A 6,978-nucleotide genomic window follows, 5' to 3' on the forward strand; every position below is an offset into this window, starting at 1 on the left:
ACCGATCCCTCGACCCACTCCCGACCACCGCCAATCCCACCTTCTCTGGCTAGCTCCCGGCGCCGCCCCGGCCACGACCTTCTCCCTGGCTGGATCCCGGCGCCGCCCAACCCGCCACCTTCTCCCCTGCTGGATGCCGGTGCCGACCTGCCCCCACCCTCTTCCTGGCTAGAGCCTGGCGCCGCCCCACCCGCCTCCTTCTCCCGGCTGGAGCCCGGCGCCGCCCCGCCCACACCTTCTCCCCAGCTGGAGCCCGGCGCCGCCCCGCGCCTGCCTTCCCCCCGGCTGGTGCCAGCCCCGCCCCTGCTTCCACGGTTCTACCCGCCACGGCTGCCCCCTGCTTCCACGCGCCTCCACCGCTGCCCCTCCGCCTTGTTCCGCTGGTGGGCTAACCCCGTCACTGTGCCACAAAGTCAACGCCGCACAGGAGACGCCATCCCTCGCCCAGCCAATGGGGCCCGGCGCCCTGACCACGGCCGTGTCCCTGCGCCCTGACCACCGCTGATGTCCAACGCCACGGTGCCTCCCATGGCGGCCGTTCACTACCGCCACCCCGGGCCGTTCAACAACACAACACCGAGCAGTTCAATGCCGCAACTCTACCACCATTCGCAACTCCAACTTTCATTATGTGGTTTTGGAGGTTCAGTTTTTTGTGTGTATGTTCTGTATGCTTTTCAGTTCACCTACTTGACGAATGCATGTCCAGTTTCCTCTCTATTTTCCCATGTCAATTGCTGAAATATTGCCGGCCAGTATGTGTACTTATTACCATAAACCTTCGTGCATCACTTTGAAGCCCTCAGCAGCATTTTATTTCTCTGGCATAACTTCCTTAACGAATGCGGCTAGCATGTTTTCTCATTTTTGTTCAGTACAATTTATTATTTTTGTTCAGTTCAAAAATCTTATTTTAACTGTGTAATATACATGGTTGGCAAAGATGACTATAGTTGTTATAGGAAAAACAGTACAAACCTTTTTAAAAATTCTTTTTGAACTTCTCCCAATTAATATATACATGAACTCAATTATCTTTTTAACATGTACTGATATCAGCATTGTTGGATTTTGTGCGTGTGCTTGTAGTACAATCAGTTCAGGTCTCGAGAGACCATAAGTTCAAGTTCACTAGTATTTATAAATGTTGGTAGCAGTATTAGTATTTCAAATCTGTAACCTCATAACTAAGCTTGCATCTTGTTACTTCTATGGAGGTACTGACCTCATAATTTTTTCGGACCAACAACTGACCTGACATCGTGCTCAGTGTATTCTCTCAATCTTGGTTGTCTTGCCTCGTATAAAAATATTGTTATATTATATGGTGTTAATTTACATCAACTCAAGATCATTTAGTTTAATGATTTCACAATTTGTTCGAACCAAAAACACGAATAAAGGTGCATCTTTTACATCACCTCAAGATCATTTAGTTCAAGTGATTATTGTTTTATTTTGTTCAATTAGTTCAACATGTATTATGTCATCAATTCATAATGAGAAAGGCAGGAAAAAGTTCAATACTTGTGTGTTAAAAACATAACAGTATAGAGATATTATTGTAGTAGTTCGATGGAATAAATCGCATCAGTTCTGACTCAGATCTGTTCTTGCCTAGAATGCATTGAAAAATAAAAAATGCCTTCGTTCAGGCTTGAGAATCATCTATATATAGGATATGTGGTTGGTGTTTAGTTGGTGGCTGTCTGGTACCTACACCGGCATTTTCCATCAAGACCTCCAGAAAAGTGATATCATCTCAAGGTGAAAATATGAAATCCTTTTACTCCGGGCTCCAACGCACTGCCGCTCCTCTGATTCTGCTGCGGGCTCTGCCTGGAATTCTTCCGCCGACGCTGATGGTCAACGCCCCCAACCTCCCTTTTTTTCTCTCGATCTCACTTCCTTGCTGCTCTGCATGAAGCAAAACAAGATGCGTTTCATTTCAAGTTTGTAGTCTTTTTCAGTTCAAGTTTTGCTAGCCAAAAAAGATTTGTCACAATTCAATTTAAAATAGTGAAATTAGTTAGCTGATGGGAAATAATTCAAGTATATGTGTGCACACTGCAGTAGCAATTCGGTAGAAAAAAATTCAGCACTTTTTTAAACAAAAGTAGAAGCACATTTTGTGAATTTAATAATAATGCATCTGTTTTAGTTATTATATGCAGGGCCATGTTTGTGAATTACAAGCAATAGCAGCACTTGTAGAGTAGCCAAAAACAGAGAAAACCGAAGCATACGTCGTTTTCCTCGTTCTGTGAATGGCTGGAGGGGCAGCTTCATTTTCCATCTGTTGTACAAAAGATCCAGGACCGCGGGAGAAGATTTGTTGTTGAAGAAGTGGAATTTGTTGGGTGCATGTGCTGCTACAGATCTGAACTATTTGTCCAGTGATTCTAGTACTGATTCAATCGCCTAAAATAAGTTCAAGAAAAATCAGTAAGTTTGGTGCGTGTGCTGCTACAAATCTAAACTTCTACTCCAATCATTCTAGTACTGATGTCTCTTTAAATCTGTAGCGGAGAGAATATTTCTGTGCTCATTCGTCCATAGTATGAAGCTCATTTATAGTTTCTTTTCTCATTCTGTTAACTAAGAAAATGTTTATTGACCTTGAAGCATAAACCTGTCGGCAATGTAACATTCTGCTGATATTTTAATAATCGGTAAGCTGTTGTAGCGGGACAAGGTCATCATCTTGAGGAGGTCAGTGAGGTCAGCGATACCATGCACGCTGAAAGTGTGCGATGGATATTCTCTTAACATTTTTGTGTTCTGGAGTAAATCAACATAGATTGCTAACAGAACAGCTTCTAATTTTTTGCACTGGATTTGGAGATATGAACAATGATTGATTTTGATCAGTACTTGGTTGTGTGATATTTGAAACCAGAGGGACATATGAACACTGGCCCCGGCAGCCGCAGCGCCCCATCTCCCCTGGCTCCCACACCACTGCGCCATCTCCTCCCGGCGGGGCTCCGCCGCCGGAGCGGCATGGCCGTTCACAGCCACCACCCCTGTCTGTTCACCTGTACAAGATGTCCAGGCCGAGGTACGTGCTTGCTCGTGTCAAGTGATGAAACAGAGAGGGCTGGATGAATGGATGCTAGCTCGGATGTATTGCTTAGAAGTGGTGTTTGAACCCATTTTGAAGAGTGAAATCCATAGATGTTTTTGTATTGTTATACATAAAAAACCAAAATTTTCAGCTTCACCTTTGTGTGTGTTTGCAGATCATCTTACATGTCAAGCACCAAACTGACACCCCTGGTACCCACCGCGACTTGTGCTGCTTGTGCTAGTGTGGATGTGTACCAAGTTCAACTACTAGTCTACGCCAAGTTCAGGTATGTTGTCGTGGACGACCAAGTTCATGGATGCCTCTGTCCCTAAGGCATGTTGAGGTGATGTAAGCAGTTTTTTGTAATAGTCCTATTTAGTACTACTTGTTAGCGTTTTTTAACTCTCTTCATTTCTTTATAATAGGGTAGTTCAATTTTGCTTATTCCCACAGTTCTCTAGTTAGAAAGCCAGTGGTTCATTTTTTAATTCATGTGGTCTACAAAATTATTTGACCACGGTCGTTGGCTGTTCTTCTTCGACATCTCCTAAAGTTTAGCTTTGGTCATCTCATCCGTGTATCTCTACGTATGTTCAATCCTTGTACGCTTAAGAGTTCAAAAACGAAGATTTCGAACAGTGATCTCTAAATATTTTCTTGATCACTAAACATGACCAATTTTAGCATGTTTCCTGAAATATTTTAGCATGCTTTATGTTTTCATCGACAAGTTCACACACTAATGTCTCGAACGTTGAAACATTTGTTTCCCTGATGTTCAGATATTATCGTCTAGGAATACATGCTGTAACTTCGAGAGAAAAAGTTCATGTTTATTACTCCCATCAATTGTAAAAGTTCGCCAATATACAATCTATAAGTTCAATATCCACTACATTAGTTTAGTAGTTGGTACTAACTACTCCAATTTTTTCTTGATGTTGGAGTAGTTAGTTTAGTAGTGTCCAGTACTTCAATTTTTGTAGTTCAGCTCTAATTTGTTTCTTTCTACTGCTCTTTCCTCCAACAATTTTCTTTCTCTCTATACTGCAGCACGAGGGAGGTTTGGACGGACGCTGATCACTAGCCCACTATGACGACGCTGATCACTAGCACCAAGGACACCAGCAGGTTGAGGATGAAGTACATGACGCAGGCAATGAGGATGACCAAAACACAGAATCCGTAGACAAAGCAGCAGCTGCAAGTTCATATTTTCTGTCTATGGTGATTTGATTGCTACGTTTTAAAGAAAAGTGTACATAACAGTTAGATGTTTGTGCAAGAAAGAAAAAATTGTATGAATTAAAAACATTGATCAGTTCGATAGTGCTCTCTCTCCTCCCTATTTTTGTTGATGTCCACGAATAGAGAAAAAAAATTATGGGAATGTTTAATTATTACTAGCATGTAAGTTCAAAAAATTAAACACAGGCGGTTTGTCTATGAAATTTGAGAAAGTTCGTATATGGACCAGAGGAAAATATGCTCAAAGAAAAATCACAACACATTTATTCGGGTAAAATGTTATTTTAGTTCAGCTACACAAACCATGCAGGTTCGATGATGCTGATACCATAAGTTCGGACAAGAAAACAAATATGAATTAAAATAGAAAACTTTCACTTCTATAAGTTCAAGTGCTCATCCACACTCAAAAATTCAAGTTGGTAAAAGCTCAAAACGGTAAAAGTTCAAGCCACGGAACAAAAGAAGTCTAGAACACAGTTGTAAAAAAACGACTCTGAGAAAAAGAAACACAAAACAATTTCGTTTTATTAAAAAATTCATTCAGTTCAAACGGTATAAACTATGCAATTTCGGACATGACGATACCATTGAGAAGTTATGAAGAAAATTATACCGAAAATAAAGAGTAAAGTCTAGAATGTGAAAACATGCATAGTATAAAACCATATAGACATCCGTTCAAGTACACTTTTTTCGGAACCATTCAAAACTACGTGAAAAATAGTTCAGTACAAACACACAAATAGATCAGTACGAGTATTCTGTTTTTCGAACGGAAACACAACACAATGGGTCTCACCGTATTCAAAATTACTCTTTAACGGCTGCGAATTTGAGAAAATATTCAACATGACTAAGTTTCGCATTTTCGATATCTCTCGAACGGTATATTATTTTTCCCATTTCGGCAAACTTTTTTAAAAATCGCGTTTGAAATCAAATTTCACCGTATTCAAATTCGAATTTAAACCGTAACGAATTAGAAAAACATTTCTATACAAAAAGTGGCGCATTTTCCATAGCTTTCTAACGCCGTATCATTTGCATCAATCCAAATTTTGCCCAGAATACGTTTGAAAAAAACGTGAAAATACGTTTCGCCCAGAATTTCACTGTTTTTTAAATTACTTTTAAATTGTATAGAATTTGAAAAAAAAAATAGATATATAGAAGATGCGGATTTTTACCAGCTTTCCAACGCCAACTTATTTGCTCAATTCCGACAAACCGTTTGAAAATTGAGTCCAAAATACGATTCGCGTTTTCAGTTTTGAAAAAAGGTTTTTTCAAAACTGCTCCTAAACCGTGATGATCTTGCAAAAAAATTCCTATATGACTGTAATGGAGCTGTCAAGAGCTTTCCAACGATATATTACACGCCTCATTCCGACGAAAAAAATCGCAATTTTGTTTGAACTAGAGAGGACGATCAATTCGACGAGATGAAAATAATCAGTACAACTGCCTGAAACCGTCAGTTTAAGTAGTGTAACAGAATAATATTCTGTTACGCGAAACTGAAGGTATCATAGTGGAAAGTATCATAAAGAGAGAGACTAGAGATTAGTTAATATTCTTTTTAGGCTACTCATAGTGGAAAGTATCATATACTAGTATCATGTGCATGATACTAGTGTATGATACGAGACTATCTCTATAGTGTAATGCATGACACAAAGTAGCATAGTATTTAACATGATACGGTATCTATGTCGGATTCTGGGTTCCGGCAAACCCTTGAGGTTCGAACACTGGGGTGCGCACGAAGATCTCTCTCTCCCAAGCTCACTCACGCAACGATCTCAAGGCCTAGCTCGCCGAACCCAAGGAACAAGAGACACAAGAGTTTATACTGGTTCGGGCCACCGTTGTGGTGTAATACCCTACTCTAGTGTGGTGTGGTGAATTGCCTTGTAGGCTGAGGATGAACAGTACAAGGGATGAACTGCCTCCTGAGGAGAGGTGTTCTTGAGCTCGATGAGCTTGTGCGTGTGAGGATGGTGTGAATGATCCGTTCAAGATCCGATCCCCCTCCCACGGTGGTGGCTAGTCCTATTTATAGAGGCCCGGGTCCTCTCCCCAAATATTAGGCGGGGAGGGATCCCACAATGGCCAATTTTTAAGGGAGACAAACTAGTACAAGCTATCCTGACAAAAGGTAGTCTTCGCCTGCCAAAGGCTCTAGTGATGACGCCGCCGTGGGCTCTGCGTTGACCTCCGTCCTACCGTCCTGCTGGTCTTGGTCTCGTTGCACCGATATGGAAACCTTTGCCTGATGCCTCGGGAATCCTCGCCTGCGCTTGCCCCTTTAGCACCAAAGAGGCAACGAGTACTATGCGCCCGCTGGCGCCCGCCTGGCCTTGGTCGTCATGGCTCATGTCATGCACTCCTCGCGAGGTGCCCCTTGCATAGATATCTCCGCTCCTCGGGAGCCAGCCTAGCGAGGTCGCTCCAGGGGAGGTCTTGGTGTCGTCCGCCTAGCAAGGCCTGGCCCCTCGCGAGGGTCTTGAGTGGTTGTTAATGAAGATGGGCCATACCAGGCCGCTGGTGGAGCCACGCCCTGGGACGCAGGCAGGCAAGCCTCGCAAGGACGCCGACAGTAGCCCCCGGGCCCATGGCGCGCTCGGACTTGGCTTCGAGGCGACGCCAAAGGGCAT

General features: G+C 42.8%; 1 long non-coding RNA gene across 4 annotated transcripts; it reads left to right on the plus strand.

Moving 5' to 3' along the window:
* The first annotated feature begins 6 nt into the window (after nt 1–6).
* Nucleotides 7–4,399, plus strand: LOC123096988 (uncharacterized). Of its 4 annotated transcripts, none has more exons than XR_006446837.1 (4): nt 7–2,721; nt 2,900–3,061; nt 3,243–3,356; nt 4,124–4,399. It is a non-coding gene; the product is annotated as an uncharacterized lncRNA (long non-coding RNA). The 4 variants fall into 4 exon arrangements; XR_006446838.1 differs by having other exon boundaries at nt 7–2,454; nt 2,626–3,061; XR_006446839.1 differs by having other exon boundaries at nt 7–2,445; nt 2,626–3,061.
* The last annotated feature ends 2,579 nt before the right edge of the window (nt 4,400–6,978 follow it).

This window comes from Triticum aestivum, chromosome 4D (assembly GCF_018294505.1).
Source record: "Triticum aestivum cultivar Chinese Spring chromosome 4D, IWGSC CS RefSeq v2.1, whole genome shotgun sequence".
NCBI lineage: Eukaryota > Viridiplantae > Streptophyta > Magnoliopsida > Poales > Poaceae > Triticum > Triticum aestivum.